The 10,220-nt window shown below is 40.4% G+C and overlaps 1 long non-coding RNA gene across 1 annotated transcript; it reads left to right on the forward strand.

Moving 5' to 3' along the window:
- The first annotated feature begins 2,970 nt into the window (after window positions 1-2,970).
- Window positions 2,971-9,894, forward strand: LOC118484753. The gene is made up of 2 exons (XR_004874347.1): window positions 2,971-3,409; window positions 5,521-9,894. It is a non-coding gene; the product is annotated as an uncharacterized LOC118484753 (long non-coding RNA).
- Window positions 9,895-10,220: the final 326 nt, after the last annotated feature.

The following is a 10,220-nucleotide window of genomic DNA, read 5'->3' on the forward strand; positions in this document are numbered from 1 at the left end:
TCAAAAAAGTTCTATTAAAACAAATGAATGTTTTGATTTAATTCATTGTGATGTTTGGGGCAAATATCGAAAACCTACGACCACACATGCTAATTTTTTCTTGACAATAGTTGATGATTTTAGTCGAGCCGTGTGGGTATATCTGATAAAACACAAAAGCGAGGCAGGTGATTGTCTAATGGCTTTTCACAAAATGGTTAAAACGCAATTTGGGAAAGATATCAAAAGAATAAGAAGTGATAACGGGGGCGAGTTTGTATCTAATCGCATGACTAATTTTTACACTGAAGAGGGAATTTTACTCGAAACAACATGTCCACACACACCGCAGCAAAACGGTGTGGTGGAACGAAAACATCGCCACTTACTTGAGATGGCGCGTGCTTTAATGTTTCAAGCAAGCTTGCCGAAAAGGTTTTGGGGGGAATGTATTCAAACTGCATGCTATATAATAAATCGACTACCATCAAAGGTCATTGGGAACAAAACTCCTTATGAGATCGTTTTCCGAAAAAAACCGGACTATGATCGATTAAGGGTCATGGGTTGTTTGGCATATTACAGGAGTATAGAGACAAACGGGGATAAGTTCGAGTTCAGGGGGAGACCTGGGGTTTTCTTGGGTTATCCACAAGGTACAAAAGGCTACAAAATATTTGACGTGGAACATGGAAAAATAGCGGTGTCACGAGACGTTACATTCGTTGAAAAGGTTTTTCCTTTCGAAAAACTAAAAACAAACAATAGCAATCAAGATTTATTTAATGTCCCTGAAGAGGACTATGAAATTATTTTTGAGGAACCATATAATTCCCAAAAGGCAACCCAGATGGATCCACATGGGCCTAACATTGGAACTGAAGAGGCACCAGGAAGTGGGTCTATGGCGGATGCCACCAGCCCACAACGGGAGGGTTTACCTATTGGGCTCGATAATACAAGAGGACAACCGCAAGATTTCTTGAGTCCATCCGCCAATGATGGGCTGGACCAAACGCCGGCACCCACCCATAGCTTAGGTGATGACGCGCATGAAACTGGAGAACGTGTGGTAAATGAATTTCTTTCGACTACGAGAGGGAAACGAACAATAAGCCAACCCAGCTATCTCAAAGAATTTCATGTCAACTTGCCACCATCGGTAGACCACACGCAGCCCGTCACCGATCAAAGTTCCTCGACGGTACATTCCCTAGCTAACTATGTTTCTTATGAAAAATTTTCCAACTCACATAAAGTTTTTTTAACGGCCATTACTACACATAATGAGCCGAAGTCATTTCACGAAGCAATGCAGGATGAAAATTGGAAGCTTGCTATGAAGAAAGAAATCCAAGCTTTAGAAGAAAACAAGACTTGGACCTTAGAACCATTACCGGAAGGTAAACGAGCTATCGACTCCAAATGGGTGTATAAGCTCAAATACAAACCTAATGGTGAAATTGAAAGACATAAAGCTAGACTCGTGGCGAAGGGCTACACCCAAATGGAAGGCGTTGACTTTCATGATACTTTTGCTCCGGTTGCAAAGTTGGTCACCGTTCGAACTTTACTTGCGGTCGCTGTGAAGAAAGAGTGGTTGATTCACCAATTAGATGTTAACAACGCATTTTTACATGGTGATCTAGACGAAGAGGTTTATATGAAGATTCCACAAGGATTCGCAAAAAGGGGAGAAACACGTGTTTGTCGTCTTCGCAAGTCTCTTTACGGATTGAAGCAGGCTTCCCGCAATTGGTATCACAAATTTACCTCTTCTCTTGTTGACATTGGTTACAAACAATCACATGCGGACCACTCTTTGTTCACTTTCAAGGACGGGGTTAATTTTGTGGCTATCCTAATTTATGTCGATGATGTGGTTATAACCGGTAATGATGCTACGAAAATTCAAGAAACAAAGCAATATCTAGACAACAAATTCAGCATAAAAAACCTAGGCCCTCTTAAGTATTTCTTGGGAATCGAAGTTGCTCGAACCGTAGACGGGTTAGTCTTGAGTCAACGCAAGTATACATTAGATTTGCTTGAAGACACTGGTATGCTTGGTTGTCGACCGAGTCCTTTTCCTATGGAACAAGGCTTAAAATTAGATAACTGTCAAGAAAGCCCCAAAGTTGATGCACAACAGTATCGACGCCTTATTGGTCGGCTTCTGTACTTACAGGCCACTAGACCAGATATTGCATATTCAGTCAATCTTTTGAGCCAGTTTGTTTCTGATCCGAGAGAAGATCACTTGTTCGCTGCCCATCGGATCCTTCGCTACCTTAAATCTAGTCCCGGTCAAGGTGTTTTCTTACCCAAACACGGTGGATTGCACCTTTCAGCCTTTTGTGATGCTGATTGGCTTGGGTGCCAACTCACTAGACGGTCTAGAACTGGTTACTTGTTACTTCTTGGTGGTGCACCTATCTCTTGGAAAACGAAGAAGCAGTCTGTAGTTTCCCGTTCTTCGGCAGAAGCGGAGTATCGCTCCATGGCGAGCACTGTTAGTGAAGTAATTTGGATGCGATGGCTCCTTACTGATTTACAGGTTGTTCAAGATCAAGCCACACCTATTTTCTGCGATAACTTGGCTGTTAAACATATAGCAAATAACCCGGTTTTCCACGAACGGACGAAGCACGTCGAGATGGATTGTTATTTCATTCGTGAACGGGTCGAATCCAAAGATATATTTCCGCTGCACATTGATACAAAACAACAAATTGCTGATCTGTTTACAAAGCCTTTGGGAGCCCAACACCTTCAAATACTACTTCACAAGCTGGGCGTTCGTGACCTCCACGCTCCAACTTGAGGGGGAGTAAAGGATAAGATCGTTTTTTACTTTATCTCCTAGTTTCTTGAGTAGTTTGTTATTTGTTTGTTCCGTATTTATAATCCCTCGTTCAGTTGTTTTGCGATATACATTTTTTATGAATTAATAAACAAAAAGGCTTTGAACAACCATAATCTTTAGTTTCCACCCGACAGAAGCTCCGGTGAGCCGATTTATGTTTTGTATTATTATTATTTTTTTTCTTTACCTTCCGGGTAATTCGTCGGTTTTTCAGAAGTCAACGGCTGGTCAACCTTCGGTTCGGGTTCTCGGTCAAGTTCGAGTCCAGATCAGACACAAGTTCGAGCGTTTGGTTCATGCTCGGGAGTCTCGGGTCAGAATTTCGGGTTCAACATCAAGCGTTGGAGTGGGTATCAATTCAAGTCTCGTTTCAGTTCAAGAGATGAACTCGGTTTAGTTCAGATTTGCGATTCAGATTATGTTTCGTTTCAGGTCAACGTTAGTCAGCAGGTTCAGTTGACTCGGTCAAACCCGAGTCAACTCGGTCAACACAGTCAAACCGAGTCAACTGAGTTGACTCGGTCAGTTCAGTTAAGCGGCTCGACTTTTCGGCGTAATGACTTGGTAAAGATTAACGACACGATTGCTTTGTTATTTTTATAGTTTTATATATACGCGAAAACGAGCTTGAACCGAATAAAATCGACGAAATCATTAGTTAAAAATACTCGAATTATTATTTAGCTTGTTTATTAAATTGATTACATACATAAATATTGTTGATCTTGTTGAATGTTGGGAAATAACGACAACTTGTGTTGTCGGGGGCGTCCGAAAACAGAGGAAACTCTGTCCGTTTTTCGAGAAAACCCATAAAACAAAACGAGTTTTTTTATTATAAAACAAAACGCGTCTTGTTTGTAAAACGACGATTATTGTTATAAAGCGACTTTTATAAAACGAGATACAAATATAAAGTTTCTTTATCAACAACTCACAACCTACGAGAACAACGATACGAAGATTATTTTGACAACAAAAATAAATATAGTTATTATTATATTTATTTCAAACTCGAATCTTTTATAAACAAATATAGTATATATACTTATTTCAAGCATCGCGTAACACGTAGTCGTTTCATCAAAATAAATATAGTTTATATTTATTCCAAATATCAAACGACACGCCGATTGTTTTGCTAAATAAATATAGTTTATATATTTATTTGAAGTTATATACGACACGAATCCTTTTATAAAATAAATATAGTTTGTATATTTATTTCAAACTTCAAACAACGCGATGATACTTTCGCAAAACAAATATGACTTTTTACATTTATGGAAAACGCCTAAACGGCATATACGTATATTTTTGGCAAATATGCACAAGATGTGATGTATATAATACAAATCATTATATATTTATTCGCATACGGCATCTCAAAAACGAGCTAACCAATATAACTCCTTCGCTTCTTTTAAGTTGACAAATTACCGTCAAATCGTTCGATCAACGATTCGGTAGAGCTCGGTAACACGTAGATTTGTTACCACCTTATTTAGAAACTTATTAGATATTCCATGTTAGGAATATTGTAGAATGCACGCTAGCAAGCCACGTCTTGGAAACGACATCATCGAAGTCGTAATTAGCTAGCTTTGCACAGGAATGTTCAGGCGAGTTCATAACCCCCACTTTTTACTACTGTTTTACATTCTTTTTGTAAATGTTTTCGGGGTGGAAAGACATGCACAATTTTCAGAAACATACAAAGTTTTGAACAAACGCAAAACTCGTATTTCTAAATCATATCACGAATGGATTTCGAGGAACTCAAATGATTTACGAAAGGTTTATACTAAACATACCGGTTTTTACAAAACAAATGCTTATTTTCGAAATATGAATGATTTTTCATAACTAAGGAGTCAGTCAGGGTGGCTGGGAAGGTTCAGTCAGGGTGGCTGGGAAAGTTCAGTCAGGGTGGCTGGGAAAGCTCAGTCAGGGTGGCTGGGGAGGCTCAGCCAGGGTGGCTGAGGTGGAATATATGTTACAGTAATTACGAAAAATTTTTACATGGTATGGTTAACGTAAGGAGGTGTTATACGATCATGTGAGTGGATAGGAACAACATGGGGCCATTAGTCCTCATGGAGGGACCGAGGGACAGGAGCGGTAGATCTATCTGGGTGTAGCGAGCCCAGCCCCCGGCCAAACTAGAAACGGACCGTGGGGTGACTTTGTCCACATACTTTGCCGTGGCGAAATCTGCTAGGTTTGAGTCTCTCTATTTGCACTTCACATATGTCAGTGGCCTTGCAAACCATTGGTGATCACAAGTCCTCTTACACTGCTACATACCAGGGATTTTATACTTACGGAAACTTCTTGTTCATACAAATTAACTACCATGTTTTATACAAATACAAAGAATTATGGGGGTATGGAGTCAAAGTCAGGGTGGGCATTGACGGTTATGCGAACATTACAAAAACAAGGCTTTACAAATACATGGTTTTATGAACATAACGTGTTACAAACACAACGTTTCCATATAACTTGGCAAGAAAATGATTTTTAAATTCATTTTCTCAATACTATTTCAAAAACCGGTTACCAAAGATTTATTTCAAACCTTTCACAACTCAAAAGATTTATTTCAGATTTTTTACAAACAAACTATGAGCTCGCTCAACTTTATGTTGACTTTTTCGCATGTTCTTTCTCAGGTTGCATTTCTAAGACAAAGCACGGTTGGAATAGGAGGACCATGAAGAGTCGAGTACTTAGTGGGCGTTCAGTTTCTAGAAAGACTTAGCTTATTTGCTTCCGCTGTGCAATGAAGATACCAGTCCAGTCACAACAAGGCTCTGATAATTTCGTGGTGTGACAGATTGGTATCAGAGCTATAGGTTACAGCGAATTAGGTTTCTGTTGTGATACATAGGCTCTAACCTCACCTTTCCCCCCCTGGGGACTTAGATCATTGAGACGTTGAATACATACAGAACGCCTAGTACTCGAATATGGTCTCTAACCGTTGCCGAAAAACAAGCAGTCAAAATATTGTTTTCAAACATACGCTGTTATGGTGTTTCATACACGGTGCATAAAATAATTACATACAGTACACAACACTCTGAGAGTTTAGGAAACATGCATTTAAAACCTTCGGAAAAGGGAATTCGGTCTGAGAGGCTGGGAGGATAGTCTAGTGGGACTAGGAGATTCAGTCTGGGAGGCTGGAAGGGTAGTCTAGTGGGACTAGAAGATTCAGTCTGAGAGGCTGGGAGGATAGTCTAGTGGGACTAGGAGATGCAGTCTGAGAGGCTGAAAGGATAGTCTAGTGGGACTAGGAGATTCCGTCTGAGAGGCTGGAAGGATAGTCTAGTGGGACTAGGAGATTCAGTCTGAGAGGCTGGAAGGATAGTCTAGTGGGACTAGGGGATTCAGTCTGAGAGGCTGGGAGGGTAGACTAGTGGGACTAGGGGAATTACTTGATTGCTTATTGATGACTAACATGCGTATATGATCGATTATTTGTGCATGGACATCACGTAGGAATCACGAATATCAACTCGGGTACACACTATTATCCACATTGTCTATGATATTTTAACTCCCCGAGCAGGCAGCCTACGCATAACAAAACGATAGCGCACGGGAATACATGGAACTCAATTTTTACGTCCACGGATGTCGGGGTACATCACTTTCTACATGGCACACGACGCTAGTGCACAGGTATACGTGGAACTTAAGCTTACATCAACAGAGGTTGAAGTACGTCACATACGACTATCAAGGCGAGGCCTTTGAAAAGACGCGATGGCGCAACTCAACGACGACGCTAGATTCCTGTCAGCAGGAGAACTAACGGCCAGGAAACGACAACTTGTCACGCGATCCTGCAACGACACGAATCACTCCAAGGAAAAGACGTATGTCTCCACATCCCCCCTATTTCGGTTAACGACGGTAATGTCACCTAACAATTGGTCGTCACACGAAACCCCAGGTTAAGTCTTCAAATTTCTATTATTGAAATTTCGAATTTCACGCTCACTGAGTAGATTTTCGCATCTCTACTCCTCTCAATGGTCATTGTATCACGATCATTTCTTTACAAGTTACATACATGGTTTTTCATTGTGACCATGCCGAAAGTTTTCTTGTTGATACATATGTTTATTGTCGGATTGCGCAAAAACCAAGTTCAATTGTTTGAACTTGTCCATTACACATGTTCGATTCAAAACATCATATGATGTATTGAGAACATCATATTCAAATTCGTATTAACAAGTGTTTCATTTGTTCCGAGTCGAAGTAAACTTGTTTGGCATTCGACTCCATTAGATTGTTTGTTGATCTCGACACCTTGTGGTCGTGTTTTCACTTAACTAAAGCTTGCGCTAAACTCATTTCGGCATCTCATGCACGGATTTAAATATTACTTATTGATTGCTATAAATCCGCTTTGATTTATCATAATTAAAACAGTCTTAATACAATAGTGTGTTAAGACAATGGTACACAAATTCATTTTTACATTCCGGTGTACCTACTAACGGTTCCTTCATTATCGATCGAAAATTTTGCGATTGCTTCTTCACCTTCGATCGAAAACATTATTTCTTTGATGTTCAAATCTCAATTGAAAAATTCTATGATGTCATTTGAAACAAACTTTCGGATTCACCTTATTACGCTTTCATTTGACTTCAAACACGGTGAAATTGTTTGATCACCGCTAATATTGGATTATTTAAATCACTACGACACCTTGTGGTGTCGGTACAAACTTGTAGCTTGGGCTAATTATGATTGAGCGTTTTATGCAAAACACAGGTGATACTTGTTCGATCACCTCTATTATTGAATTGTTTCATTACGACACCTTGTGGTGTCGGTACAAACTTGTAGCTTGGGCTAATTATGATTGAGCGTTTTATGCAAAACACAGGTGATACTTGTTCGATCACCTCTATTATTGAATTGTTTCATTACGACACCTTGTGGCGTCGGTATGACTTGCAGCTTGCGCTGATCACGATCGAGCGTTTCATACAAACTATTACATTTGAGATTGTTGATTCTAAGTTCACCCAGTGGATGTTATTGCTTCTGGAGCTCATTTACACGTTGTAAACGTTCATATGGAATTCGATTGGTCGAAGTTCCTGTTCATTGTTGAATCCCTGTTAACTTAGTCACATTAGTGACTGTACCTATACGTCTCGTTTCCTTTGATATCAGTTACTGAGACACATTTCTTTTAAACCGTTGGGATTCCTATTGTGAAGGATTGTCCTTGAATTCACATGACTCGAATAAGTCTTGTTTCGATTACGCGTTTATTCACTTTGTTATTATTCGGACTTACCTGCGAATAACACAATTCCGAGGAGATAACATAGTCTAAATTTCGAGGACGAAATTTCTGTAACAGGGGGAGAATGTGACAACCCGTGATTTACGGCACCTAATTACGTAATTAACAGGCGATTAACGCGATAATAAATAATGTTTACGACGCTAATCACCTTAACCAGGCCCTTGGAGCGCCCAGGAACGTTTGTTCAGCTATACAGCGCGTGTGGTGATTTATGGGAAATCGGCTAAATATGATGCGACAACGGACTGATACCGCACGAAATACTGACAACGCCGACAAATATAGATGTTACATGAATATTTTATGCTTATGGAGCTTGCGTTGCGTTATCGGGTCTCGTAGGAATTACGGGCCACTTACACATGAGATGGGCTTGTGGGCCCTGGGCCCAAGCCCAAAACCCACAAGCCTGAAACTGCACATAATATATTAATATATTAAAATCTGAACAAGATTTGTAAGATCCATACAAGATTTACAATATCTTTACAAATCTTAACAAAAGATTTTTGTCTCAAAAGATTGGGACACACAAGATCACCAATAGATCTTAACCTCCCTCTATATAAGAAACCTACCCCTCTCATTATTCTTGCCTGCATATTAATTTACACACATACAAATTCTAAACAGCCTCTCATTTTCACTCTCATCCTCTCTCGGTCACACTCACTGAGCAAATAAACACAGGGACCTCATGTCCTCAAATACTCAAGCAAACAAGAACCTGCTCTACTCTCATCTCTCTTCTCCGGCTTCGGCTCTGGCAACCGGAGTGACGCCATCTACCGGGTTCTATTTCTATCCTCTATAACACCCACACCCTCTTTCTGTTATATACCCCCCCCCCCCCTCGACAGATCAAGTAACGACCACCACCATCGGGTGGTGGTAAGTGTTGAGCACTGAAACAAGAAGAGAGAGAGGAGAGAATCGAGAGAGAGAAAGAGAAAGAAGGCGGAGAAGGGAGCGGCGCCGTCGCTCACGGCGGCGGCAATGGAGGAGGCGGCGGGACGATGGGTTTACAGGAGATAACCAGAGAGAGAGAGAGAGAGGGAGAACCGGCGGTCAAAGGCTCGGACCGCCGGTCGGCTCGTTTATCCGGTGGTCAGCAGGATATCCGGTGGGTTTCGCGGCAGCCGTTTCCACCCGACAGAAGCTCCGGTGAGCCGATTTATGTTTTGTATTATTATTATTTTTTTTCTTTACCTTCCGGGTAATTCGTCGGTTTTTCAGAAGTCAACGGCTGGTCAACCTTCGGTTCGGGTTCTCGGTCAAGTTCGAGTCCAGATCAGACACAAGTTCGAGCGTTTGGTTCATGCTCGGGAGTCTCGGGTCAGAATTTCGGGTTCAACATCAAGCGTTGGAGTGGGTATCAATTCAAGTCTCGTTTCAGTTCAAGAGATGAACTCGGTTTAGTTCAGATTTGCGATTCAGATTATGTTTCGTTTCAGGTCAACGTTAGTCAGCAGGTTCAGTTGACTCGGTCAAACCCGAGTCAACTCGGTCAACACAGTCAAACCGAGTCAACTGAGTTGACTCGGTCAGTTCAGTTAAGCGGCTCGACTTTTCGGCGTAATGACTTGGTAAAGATTAACGACACGATTGCTTTGTTATTTTTATAGTTTTATATATACGCGAAAACGAGCTTGAACCGAATAAAATCGACGAAATCATTAGTTAAAAATACTCGAATTATTATTTAGCTTGTTTATTAAATTGATTACATACATAAATATTGTTGATCTTGTTGAATGTTGGGAAATAACGACAACTTGTGTTGTCGGGGGCGTCCGAAAACAGAGGAAACTCTGTCCGTTTTTCGAGAAAACCCATAAAACAAAACGAGTTTTTTTATTATAAAACAAAACGCGTCTTGTTTGTAAAACGACGATTATTGTTATAAAGCGACTTTTATAAAACGAGATACAAATATAAAGTTTCTTTATCAACAACTCACAACCTACGAGAACAACGATACGAAGATTATTTTGACAACAAAAATAAATATAGTTATTATTATATTTATTT

Source organism: Helianthus annuus, chromosome 12, assembly GCF_002127325.2.
Source record: "Helianthus annuus cultivar XRQ/B chromosome 12, HanXRQr2.0-SUNRISE, whole genome shotgun sequence".
Classification (NCBI taxonomy): Eukaryota; Viridiplantae; Streptophyta; class Magnoliopsida; order Asterales; family Asteraceae; genus Helianthus; species Helianthus annuus.